Source organism: Balearica regulorum, chromosome 1, assembly GCF_011004875.1.
Source record: "Balearica regulorum gibbericeps isolate bBalReg1 chromosome 1, bBalReg1.pri, whole genome shotgun sequence".
Lineage (NCBI taxonomy): Eukaryota > Metazoa > Chordata > Aves > Gruiformes > Gruidae > Balearica > Balearica regulorum.
This window is the reverse complement of record NC_046184.1, coordinates 118,629,819-118,642,527: the sequence shown is the minus strand read 5'-3', so window position 1 is coordinate 118,642,527 and position 12,709 is coordinate 118,629,819.

The window sequence follows — 12,709 nt, the reverse complement described above, 5'->3', positions numbered from 1 at the left end:
TTCAGTGCCTTTCTGCTGCTTTTTCCTGGATGCTGAAAGCACAGATAGTGCTGATTCGAATTGGGGAAAGTCTGGTACCTTGAACACAGGGAGGAAGAGGAGCGGATGTTTGCCATCTGTAAAGTTTGTACACTGCTGTTGGTACCACTCTGGTGTTTGATGGGATTCCCAGAACTGAATGCAAACAGCAGCAGTGAAAGGGAAGTCACTGCAGCACTAGAAAGGCTAATGCGGTAGCCCTTGGATATCATTCTTCTGTGTCCATATTCCCAGGGATACTGCTTCCAGGAACTACCCACCTCAGCAAGCTAGTCCAATACACCTGTAGCTCAGCATCACCTGCAGGGACATCCCATGGTCCAACTGACACCAGGTTAAATTCATTCCCTTTTGCTTGGGAGAAAGAAGAGATCAATCCCCGAGGTAGTGGTTTACTGACAAAATTCTGCCCACATCAAATTCACAGAGAATACATTGTGGTGGGTTGACCCTGGCTGAGGGCCAGGTGCCCACCAGAGCCGCTCTATCACTCCCCTCTTTCATTAGACAGGGGAGAAAAGGTACAATGAAAAAAAAACTTACGGGTCGAGATAAGGACAGGGAGAGATCATTCTCTAATTATCATCACGAGCAAAACAGACCGAACTTAGAGAGGGAATTCATCTTATTTATTACCAAGCAAAACAGAGTAGAGGAATGAGAAATAAAACCAAATCTTAAAAACACCTCCCCCCACCCCTCCCATCTTCCCGGGCTCAACTTCACTCCTGGCTTCAACCTCCGCCCACCCCCAGCGGCACAGGGGGACGGGGAGTGGGGGTTACGGTCAGTTCATCACACGGTGTTTCTGCCGCTTCTTCATCCTCAGGGGGAGGACTCCTCTCATCATTCCCCTGCTCCAGCATGGAGTCCCTCTCACGGGAGACAGTCCTTCACGGCCTTCTCCAACGTGAGTCTCCTCCACGGGGTGCAGACCTTCAGGAGCAAACTGCTCCAGCGTGGGTCCCCCACGGGGTCACAAGTCCTGTCAGCAAACCTGCTCTGGCGTGGGCTCCTCTCTCCACGGATCCACAGGTCCTGCCAGGAGCTTGCTCCAGCGCAGGCTTCCCACGGGGCCACAGCCTCCTTCAGGTGTCTCCACCTGCTCCGGCGTGGAGTCCTCCACGGGCTGCAGGTGGAATCTCTACACCCCCTCATTCTTCCTCCATGGGCTGCAGGGGAACAGCCTGCTTCACCATGGTCTTCACCATGGGCTGCAGGGGGATCTTGCTCCGGCGCCTGGAGCACCTCCTGCCCCTCCTTCTGCACTGACCTGGGTGTCTGCAGATGTTCTTACATCTTCTCACTCCTCTCTCTGGCTGCAAAAGCTCTCTCTAACTGTTTTCGTCTTTCTTAAATATGTTATCACAGAGGCGCTGATTGGCTTGGCCTTGGCCAGCGGCGGGTCCGTCTAGGAGCCGGCTGGCATTGGCTCTGTCAGACACAGGGGAAGCTTCTAGCAGCTTCTCACAGAAGCCACCCCTGTAGCCCCCCCGCTACCAAAACCTTGCCACGCAAAACCAACACATACATTTACAAAAGCAAATTCTCTCCTTTCCTCAGCAGCATCGGTAAACAGACATTTAAATGCCATTAACAGACATTAATAATGTCGTGATATGCAACCATAGGAAACTAGAGGCTGGAATTCTGCCGTCAAGCAGTCAAGTATGTCGGCATTCAGGCAGTGCCAGTAGGCAGCAGCTGTTTTACATTTAAGAGGACAACAGTTAGATGTGATTTTTTTTCACTTTGCCAGAGACTAAAGAATTTCACAGGACTTGGATTGTTCCCCAAATCCATGAACCTGTTGCACTGGTATCTCTTTCTCTATATTTACTATGAGGGAGATGGCAACAGCTCCTATCAGTTTTCATTATATATATATACATATATATATATGAAAAAAATGCTTGTGAATGTCTTTTTCTGCTTTCAGATAAGCTCTTCTGTTTGCAGAGCCCTCTGCAATGTTATGGGATGAAACACCTATACTAGAAATTCTTTTTCACTACCCAGTTAAATTACATTTAGCTGTAACTGAATTATACATTATTAAAAATTCCCAATTACACCTTTCCTCTTTTTTCTTCTGGCAAAGTTTGGGAAACTGCCCAAATCGTAACTGAATATGAATATTCTGATGTGCTAGTCCCACACAACCCCCAAATCAGTATCCATGGCAACACAGTGCCCATGAAATCAGCTGTAGTGTGAGGGGTCATTGGGAGAGCATAATACGAGGATATGCTCTGAGTGATGCATTTCATACTTTGTGCAAACACACTACAGTTCTGTTTTTAATTCCTGTGCTGTTTTGCTAATACCTTGTGGATCCCCGTCCCATTCCAAAGACAGACCGGCAAAGCAGAGAGTAGAATTTAAGTTGCATGGGCATTTCCCAGCTTTGCATGCTCGACTTGAAAATGTAAATACCTTTCTTTGAACACAGTTTTCCATTCATCCATTTAGCAGAGAGCGCACAGGTGATCAGGGCTCTTAGCAGGAAATGATGACTACACAGCCTCTCTCCCAGGAAGGTAAGGCAAGGCTCCAGAAGATGACTGAGTTGACTACACTGCTGATGGCCATGCAAAGACGTCTTCCAATTTCTCATCACCCATTTTCTCTTTGCTTTAACTGTGCTGTCCCTTCCCCACCTTTGCACCATCTCTGGTGCTTGTCCAACCCCCTCGATGGATCCCATCAGCTTGCTAAATCAGACAGAAAGTGCCATACATCTGTTCCTTTCTCCAGGGTTACTTTTCTGCCAGTCTAGTGATACAAGGTGCCTCATCTGGAGGTCACCCGAGTATGGGAGTTCCTACAAGATGAGCGAGAGGAGTGCGTGGCCAGCAGAGGAAGAGCAGGACATGGATTACCACAAGTCAGCTGCCTGCCAATAGCTGTCTGTGCTCAGCTCTTACTTCTCCTTTATTACAAGCAAACTATCTTAAATGAGTATCAATTCCTGGCAGGTGACCACATGCTCCTGGACTGTTCCCACACTGCTACTGAGGTGGGATAAAAGGAGAAGCTAATTTGTTAGTTCATGCTCTCCAAAATGCGTAAGCTGAAGTATTGTTTCTTCAGCTTTGCCTCAGTAAAGAAGCTCATAAACCTGTTTCCTTACAGCAACAACAGGTAAGAGTTAAAAAGTTTGGGCTAAATAAGTTGAAATACTTATCCAAAGTTCTTCAATCAATAAAACTGAGCAGGAAATCCTATGATGATAAGAGGCTTTCTCAGGACATTTTCAGTTCTTATGTTGGCTCTGGATAGAGTTAGGTTGGGAAAAGAGACAATAAAACCAGAATTCCTGGCAGGAAAGTTAGTCCTACACATCAGATCCACACCTCCAACTCATTCTTGACCAAAAGTCAGTTCTTCTTTTACTGAAAAAGTGCTTTGGGCTTACCATGTGGAGAGTGACCCTCAGCTCATGAGGATGTGCACAGTGGGAATGGGGAAAAGCCACAGTGACACTTGGAGCCTTATCTCTTTTTCTCTGTTCCTGTGATCCCCAAATTCATGAGTTAAAGATCACACACAGGATATAAAGAAATTGGGATTGTTATATAAAACTAGACACAAGACTAGAAATGGACCTTGCACAAAATAATTTCAAGGTGTCCTGAGCAGACATGTCACCTGAGATCTGCCACACACCTATTTGTACTTTTATGTACCTAAATATCTGTGTAAAGCTGAGCCTTGACTGCCCTTGCCCAGATCCTCAAAAGTGCCGAGGACCAAAGCTCCCAGAGAAATCGCACTGGTGCCTAAACACTGTTGCACGCACGGTCTTTCAGGACTCAGGCTCCCTCTGTAACATCGGGATAATAGTACAGCCAAACCGTAGAAGCATTTCACGACAAATCCTATAAAGATGGGAAGGAAAAGCGCAAAAATTTATCTCTTGTAATAGCGCATTTATTTTTAGTGCACCCTCCAAGTCAAAACAATTTGGTAAAGCATTCACTTCTGCTGGCTGGAGGCCAGAGCTATTCTGCCATGATTCATGGCGCTCTGCATTCTGCAGCCATTTCAGTCCTGCAGCCCAAACACTGCTTTTGTATTTCAGTACTAAACTGATAGAACTTAATGTTTTCTGCATGTATCAGCTGGCTTTCCACCTTAACCTGTGCAAGCTATTTTTTCTATTTTTATTGTAGGCTTTTGAAAAATTGCATCAATAATGGCAAGGCCTTCAGTTAGTAGAAGTGTTAATGAAAAGCTGGGAGGAATGCTGCCTAAGTTGTCCATGGACTCATTACTTCAAAATGTGTCTTGATTTGAAAGCAAGTACTATAAAATCAATGCAACAGAAACTATCAACTTCATTTTAATAATAACAAACTATAACACACAATGCAGAACTAAGCCCAAATACCATTTCATCAAGCATTATTTGAATTATACCCAGTCATTCAGTACAAGACACCTCCAGGATTAAAACTGCATTTGTTAAAAATGGTAAAAACCCCCATATTGCTGTCCACATGAAAGAATTTGATTTTAAAAGCAAGAAACTAACCTAAAATTTATTTTCCTATTCATAAGCTTACTAGAAGATCCCCTGCAGCTAAAGTTTCACTGATTTTCTCATATGGAAATAGAAATGTATACTTTCCAAACCAGAACACTTGGATATGAGAGAGTCAAAGTATTTAATCCAAAACTGGTTCTTGTTAAACACAGAGAAACTCTCCTGTGACTTTGCACTTTCTTTACTGTATGTTTTCTTTAACTGTTTTAAAATACTCCTCTATTTTTTGTATTTTCCCCCTGTGTATTACAGTATTCATCTAAACTGTAAATAAAACCATTCCTCTGCTTCTTATTGATGAAGTTCTTGATAAAAAAAAGAATTGAAAAGGCTAAAATTCATTACACACATTCCCATGAGATTAGGTAAAACATTGGACCTGAAGGTGCTGTAGGAAATACAATTCTCCAAGCACGTGAATGCTAAAGGGCACATGAATCTTCACGCTCCAGAGAAATCAGAAACCATGCTCACTGCCTATGTGTGCTTTTAGGACGGTTGATACACATTTTTCCATCTTCTTTCTTTTGTCGCCTCTTTATTGACATTGCAACAGTGACCGCACCAAAGAATTCACAGCATATTACCTAGCCTGCTATAGTTTAAAGTGGTGGTTTGCATACAAGCCCTCCACCATATGTTCTTTGCATTATGAAAGGTTGTGGCTGACACTGTTGATCCTAAGGGAGATCTGCACACATGAAAAGCATATAATTGGAATGGGATTTTATTCCACTTGACGAGCTTCACATGGAAGGATCTGGCTGAGGAGGACCCAGTTCTGTTCTCAATGAAGCAAGCAGTGACCTTTGTGGAAACCCTGTTACCACAGCAGTTAATGGTTTCAAAAGCTTCAACTTCATCCCAAGTAATTCGGATTCAAGAAGACTGCAGCTGCTGAGATGTGTCTTATCTGTTCACATTAAGGAAGGTGGTGGTTGTTCATCCAACTGGCTCAGAGTTTCAGAGCATCAGCAAGGCTGTTGTCCTGCTAGGGATGGAAGGACTTGGATGGCAAACCTCAGCTTCCAAATTTAACCTCCCACCCAGAGATGTGGCTTTTTCACAGAAGTTCTGACATGTTACCGCCCAAGATGTCAAAAGGATTACTAGGTAGCAGAAAGTTCTGAAGCAAGAGCAGCCCCCTGAGAAAAGCTGCTCTTTCCCAGGTATGTTTGGCTGCCTTCTCCCTGGCTGTGGAAACAAGCATCCTTCAGTTTTGGTTCTAGCCCAGAGCCAGGGCAGATTCACAAGCAGGAATTCAAATCCAAGCTGACTTTTCACCAGAGTGAAAATGACAATGGGCTTCAGATCCAACAGGGATTTTAATTTCCCCTCCCCTGCCAATCTGGTCAAAACATCCAAAGCAGCCAAAATTGACCTCAGATTCCTGGGACTGGGCCATGTGTCTTTGCTTTCTGAAATTCTGTGGTGGATGCATGCTCGGTTTGTCACATCGTGAGCCAGAAGGATGCATAAATCTCTCCATGGGAATGATCTGCTCACATTGCTGGTAGCACCCCAGGAGGAAGAGATGCTTCCTGTAGCATTTCCATGCTCATTCTTATGAGAGCAAGAGCAGACAGCTCTCCAGGTCACTCAGGTCATAGCTCTAACACAACATTGGTTTTGTTGCAATAGGATCGAATCTACAGTCATGGAGAACTATGCTCTGCAGGACCCAATCCTGAAAATTGCTCTCAGCAACAAGCAGGATATCTGGCCTAAGAAATGGCCCAGGGTTATGGTCCAGAAAAGCTGCTCCAGGGGGTGCTAGGAGAAGCAGGGCTGAAAGAAGTCAATTGCAAGAACCACTCACCACAAGAAAGGGAGGCAGCTTTCTCTGATCTAGTGTTTTCCTCCAGCTGACCCATGATGGTCAGTCCCCCTGGTGTTCCTGTGGCTTCTCCTCAAGTGTGAATTTCTCTAGTTAGAGCTGCCCTGATGACCAGAAATCCTTCTGGGAAACGCTGGAAAGCCCCAGCTTCTCAGCCATTGGATCCCTCCTGCCGCTGATGTGTTTTCCGTGGCACAAAGAACATTCCTCAGTCAAAGAGAAACTTGCATGTTCAATACCTCCTAGCTATATCCTGTCACATATTTTCAATAGCACACTTTGGACAGCAAGGGGAAGGGAAATCTCTTCCAGTCAGATTTCAGTTTATTAGGGTCACTGGATCTGGAGAGTCCACTCTGAATTCTCCACCATGGGGCCACAATCTCTACTTCTCAAACAAATTCCTTAGCAGTCCTCAGCAGGTAGGTTAGTTTTTTTCCTTACCTTTAAAACTCAGTGATATTTTAATGGAGCTTTGCTTTGGAGTAAATTGAGAAAGAACGGATTATTTTAGCTGGAAAGTTATTGTCATGAGCAGCAATAAAAGCCCTGTGAAAACACCTGTTCTGGACTTTCTTTACTGAATTTCTTTGAGCTGTACAAGCCTGTGACTATTTGGGACAAAAATGTGGCATTACTATTGCCAGTTTCAGATGCCCCGACTAGATGGGCTCTCAGGAAGCAGTACTAAAAAGGCAGAACAAATTAAACAAGTACCTTTGTGCATTTAAAATGTGTCTTCCTGGAAAATAACTTCTGGTTTGAATGAAAGGAACTGAAGTGTGTACTTTTGCCCAACTTTATCAAAGAGGATTATGAAGTGAGCCTACAGACAACTCTTGAGGGTTGACAGAGCGTATGACACTACTGAAAGTGCACAAAAAGAGGGTAATAAAGGGAAGGGTACAGAGTTTGCAGTACAGAGTGTATCTACAAAGACTATCCCCAGGCTTACTATCGCCAGAATAGATCATGGCATCCCTACTACAAAGCAATTAAGAAAGTGGGCTTCCAAAAGCAAAGTGCAAATATTTGTCCAGACAGTGCTAAAAAGACTCAACTTTAAGATCAAATTTTGTAGAAATCAGAGTTGTCACCATTTATCTACTGAACTCAACTTTAAGAGGAAGTAAAATATAATCCATGATATTACAGGGGAAGAAAATGATTGTTTCGTGAGAAGAAGACGGTGCAGGGGTGCTGGCCGCACCCATTGTCACTGTGATTGCATCATAGTTTCCATCGCAACCTCCTATTTTCATATGCCATAAGTATTGCAAAATGCTGACCTTTGGGGCTGCATTTTTCCATGCTTGCTCCCTGCCCCAAAGGTGAATTCTTTCAGAAAGTCTGAGCAAAATCTTTTCAGGGACCATGGCTATTACTTTTTGGCTGTTGCCAGGACAGCTTGCCTGCAGCAGATTGTATAGCAACTGCTTTGTTCCTCTGAGGTATAATAAATCCTACCATCCGTCATGTAAAGCAGAAAATTAAAAGCATGAAAAACAAATCAGAGCTCTCCTGATTTTAACATTTGCAAGGACTGTTTAGGCTTGCAAATGGCAGCAGGTAAAGAGAAAAGAGATTTAACTGGGAGATATCGAACTGAGCAAGAGTCTCCTTTAATGACAATTGCTGACACTACCATACTCACATCAGGAACTCTTGGGTTTCAGAGACAACTATTGACAAGTGGTGTTAAACATGGTCTTTGAGACACGGCAACATGACAAGCCACGTGACAGGAGACTGGGTCTGTTTTGTCCCTTGAATGTCTCTTAGATGGGATACTTGCTTTTCTCAAGCAGTTCATGAAGCAGTAAAAGGGTACACATTCCCACCCATTGCCATAAGTTAGCTGGTTTCCTAAAAGGCTGGGTAAGTCAGTGCCAAGAGCATTAGATGCTCTGCATGTTTCAAAAGCAGGACACTTGAAGGAGCCTTAAAATATGCTGAACTACAGGTACCCATGCCTGCAAATGCTCTTTCATAGCCCTAAAGACCACAGACTATGCATTAGGACAGAGATGATGAGCAGCACTTAAAGCTAAAAACAGCCCCAAAACAAAAACCCATGTCTACTATTAAGACATACCACCCAGGTGGCCTTATGTACCCCCATACATTCTCCTGATTTTATCATTCACGGAAAATATGTCTGAAAGATACTGTACAGACAGGAAAAGCCAGTCTCCGTACAGGCCACAATAAAGACTAGAGCTGTCCAAAGGTCTCTGGGAGTGCAAATGTTTCAGTAGGTCTAGTCTACGAGGATGCGCACCCTCCAAATTACAGATTCATTTGGTCCCAAGTGGCAGGCAGAGAAAATTTGGTTGCAATATGATCTTTAATACTGCTGAACAGTTGATTAATATTCAGCTCTAAGTTCATCTCCCATGATTTGTCTTACAGGGATTTCAGTCATAGATTTTAAACTACAACCTGCATGAAAATCTGAGGTAGGCTTTCTAGAAACAGATAGAATGGCTTTGGTAAAACATCACAAATGCTGTACAGGAGATCAAAGACAAGTTACACTAAAGCCTTAATTTATGCATCAAAACTTTTGCAGGCAACCAGGAATGATCTCTTTAAATGCATTCTTTCTCTGCATCTCCCAGGCTTTCAGCAGACACCAGGAACAGAGCAGCATTGCTGCTGGTCCCTGCCCAGGGACTTGGTGCTCCACTGAGTCCAGTTTGGCTACGTCCCTGCACAAGGCACCAGCCCACTTCACTGAACCCATTCAGACCAACCTGTTCAGTCTGTTTCTTGTTGAACTGACCTTGGCTGCATTTGCATGACTATCTCTGGCATTCTGTTATCTGTTTGATTTCTGCAGAACTCCCACCATCATAATCTTTTCAGGTTCGGTCATTTCCGTGCCTTGATTTCACCTCCTACCCTCCTTCCAGTTTCCTCATTTGTCTTCAAATGACTGCATTTTACATCTGCTATTGTTCAAAATTCAGTCTTTGAGTGCTTGACTACATTCCTTGACTACATTGTTCAGTCCACAAAAACATACTGTTGTGCACTGTTTTGATACATTTGTATTTTACATTAAATATAACACTTTAATGCAATACTTTTAGTCTCAAATACAACAGAATACCTAGCAAAGATGAAGTTTACAAGGTGCAGAAAATAATCTCCTTGTTTAATAACTTCCTTTTCTTAGGTGCAACTAATTAATCTACATGATGATTGTCAAATAATTCCTCCAGTTTTGGATGCTATCTAATATCTGTCAGATATGCAATTGCACCTGTGTATGGACCTTAACATCAGACTATCAGAGGCTTTGTTCTCTAACACATCCAGTATTTGTAATACCTGATTAAAATAAAAAAAAGTGATGGTGAGTTCATACTGTTTTGTCATTCACTAGATTTTTATATGAAGCAATTACTTAACCCCCATAAATCCTTATGGCACTGTTGTATAGGTGTTCAAGTATAGCTTTTATCAGTTCATTTAGGTGGAGCTCCCTGTGTTTCTTCTACTTCCCACAATATATCTCAGCTGAACACTGTGATGAATCCAGCAGAAACAGTGACAGTGGAGTGACAGTGGAGTGCCTCCACTCTTCATACTTTTCCAGCTACTGATGGAGTACTGATAGCTTGACCACCGCAACATACTCTAATTTGAAGTCACACTGTCTCTTCCCCCTATTCTGCAGCTAACTCCAGCTTGTTGACAATTGATTTCATCAGGACAATGAACTTATACCTCTGGATTGCTTGGAATGAAAGGAACTCTTTTCCTCAGGGTTCATTCAGCTATTTTCTTTATTCAGCTACCTTGAACCTCCACTTGCTCCAGTATAACTTTTCAGATTTATTTTTTTTTCTGCTTTGGCAGAATTTGTTCCTCCAGCCCCTAAAAGGCCAGCTATGTATTCATCTCCTCTTGGAGGACATGTGCTTTTAACTCTTTCTTGGAGCAGATTTTTCTGATGAAGGAACTGAGCCCATTCAAGCACGTCTACTGTGTTTGCATTGCAGGGTGGACTGCAAGCTTCTAAAGCTGGCTAAGGCAGAATTCAAAATATTTCCTCCATATTTACTTCACCTTTGTGGCATGTGGTTCACCACTCTTTTCCCCCCCTAATTGTTGGTATTATTGGCCCAACTGCACTTCCACAGGAATTAACCTTTAGCACACTGGTCTTGTGCCTTGCTTTCTTGATCTTCCCTCAGATCTTTCCCTGCTTGTCCAGCCACAGAGTGATTTGCTCAATTTTCTGCAAGATACTTTTACTTCTTTTGTTTCCTTTCAGCCTTGGCTTGTTTACATTTTCCCCATATTGCCTTGTTTTATTGCTCGTCTAGACTGTCATTAACTATGTGTACTTTCCAATAACTTCCTTCACTTTGTTTTTTATCACTTCCTTGAATATATCCCAGCTGATTTGTAGTGAGATTTCTTCATCCTTGCAAGTCAGTGGCCTGAAAAGTCACCAAAAAACTCCTTAGAGGACTTCCTCCAAGAGCTATCTTTTAACACAGTCCTGTACTTGGACACAGGAGGTTTGAGGTGCTTTCCATAAGTGAACAGAAGCAGGAAAGCACTCTACCTTGACCAAAGCCATAAGGTTTCCACTGAATAACATGGCTAAGATGCTACTGAGCCAGGTGTGGGGGGAACACAGACTCCAGGCAGGCAGCTCACAGAGCTACACAGGTGAGTCTGTCTCAGAGGACAGCCCTGAGTTCCCACCTGGATGATGGAGACGGGCTCACTTTGGACAGCAAGAGGGCAACAGCTGGTCCTGGCCACACAGTGGGCTCTGACATGACTCTCCTTCCTGCTGGACAAAATAGGTTGGCCAAAAAGGCACCCATTCTGTCCAGAAGAACGCAGTGAACCACACTGATTTTTTCTGGAGCTTGGCCATCAGGCCTAGGCCATGGAAAGGGCTCTGGATTTCCAATAAGTTGAACCTCCAGGAATCTGGAGCTATCAAAACTGAGACAATTTAATTCCAGCATTGGCAAGACAGCATTTGGATGCAACACATTACAAGATGTCCTGCCAGTTCTGGTTTTGGGCGCACACTCCAAAGCAGGTGAATCCTTCCTGATTTGTAGTTCCACAGCAAGTAAAACATTTCACAGAGCTCTAGCAAAAATTAAACTAGCTGGCTGCTAGGAAGAGAGGGCTGAGAGAAGTGGTCCACCTCAAAAGACCCACTGTACCTGTTGCCAGCAGTTTCTGAAATGAAAGACAATTAAATTAATTGTAGTCTATATATCTGCATTGAGATAAGTCCCTCTGTGTAAATAGAACCTGAATTTGCATACATTCATACTAGATGGCACATGTGTTTTGTGTGCATGTGTGCACACAGGAGCAAAGGTACTTTCTAGAAGTGAGCTTTTCACACTTTCCTTGGCAGATCAGACCACCTTCATCTCTTGTGATCACAGATACCATGGTGTTGGAGAAGGAAGGGGTCCTTTACTCCTCCTGGGTTTCTGGAACTGCTTCACTTCAGACTCTTTCTCATTTTTACATCTCTGCTCCTGACACATTTGCCAATCAAAGTACATCTTTATCTCCCTCACTCCCTTACTCTTCACTCTTGTTAAGAGTAGGCCAAGTATTGTGGACTTTGGCAACTGAGTCCTAAAAAATGGATCTCAAGACCTTTGTTATTGAATAAAGAGGGCTGGGCTGGATGGTGTTGCCAACTTTGAAAAGCTTCTGTAAAAATGTACATTTTCCTATAGTGCTACAAATCCCATATTTACCTAATAGACTGTCAAGAGTCCAAAGGAGCTTCTACAAAATTTCTGGTAAATAGTATTTGTTTTAAGAATTGATATGCATGCCAAAAACAATGATGTACTGCATTTATCAGCTTGGAACTATTACAATCTTTTCAGTAAATAATATTCTGGTTTCTGAAAAAGACTAAAATGTGTATCTTATCCAATTGTGTCACCTCTCATTTCCTTCAAAAAAGGGAAAAAGGCAAACCTACATCTGAAATTCTGTTTTGAATTAACTGCCATTTTATCTCTAAAAGTGACCTCTTTGTGCAAAGCTTTTACTGCAAATACTGTCTCTGAGATCGTTCAGTCATCTCCAACCCCTGCAATGCATAATTACAAGGTAGTTAATACTATCAGCACTATCATCTTGCATTTGTGCAGGGCTTCTCATCCAAAATGTTCTAGCTCCTTGCAGGGTGATCCTCTCGCTGAGGATCAGGCTGCACTTTTCAGGGACAGGCTCATACTGTGGGTGCTGTATTAAGTATTGCAAAGTGTAGG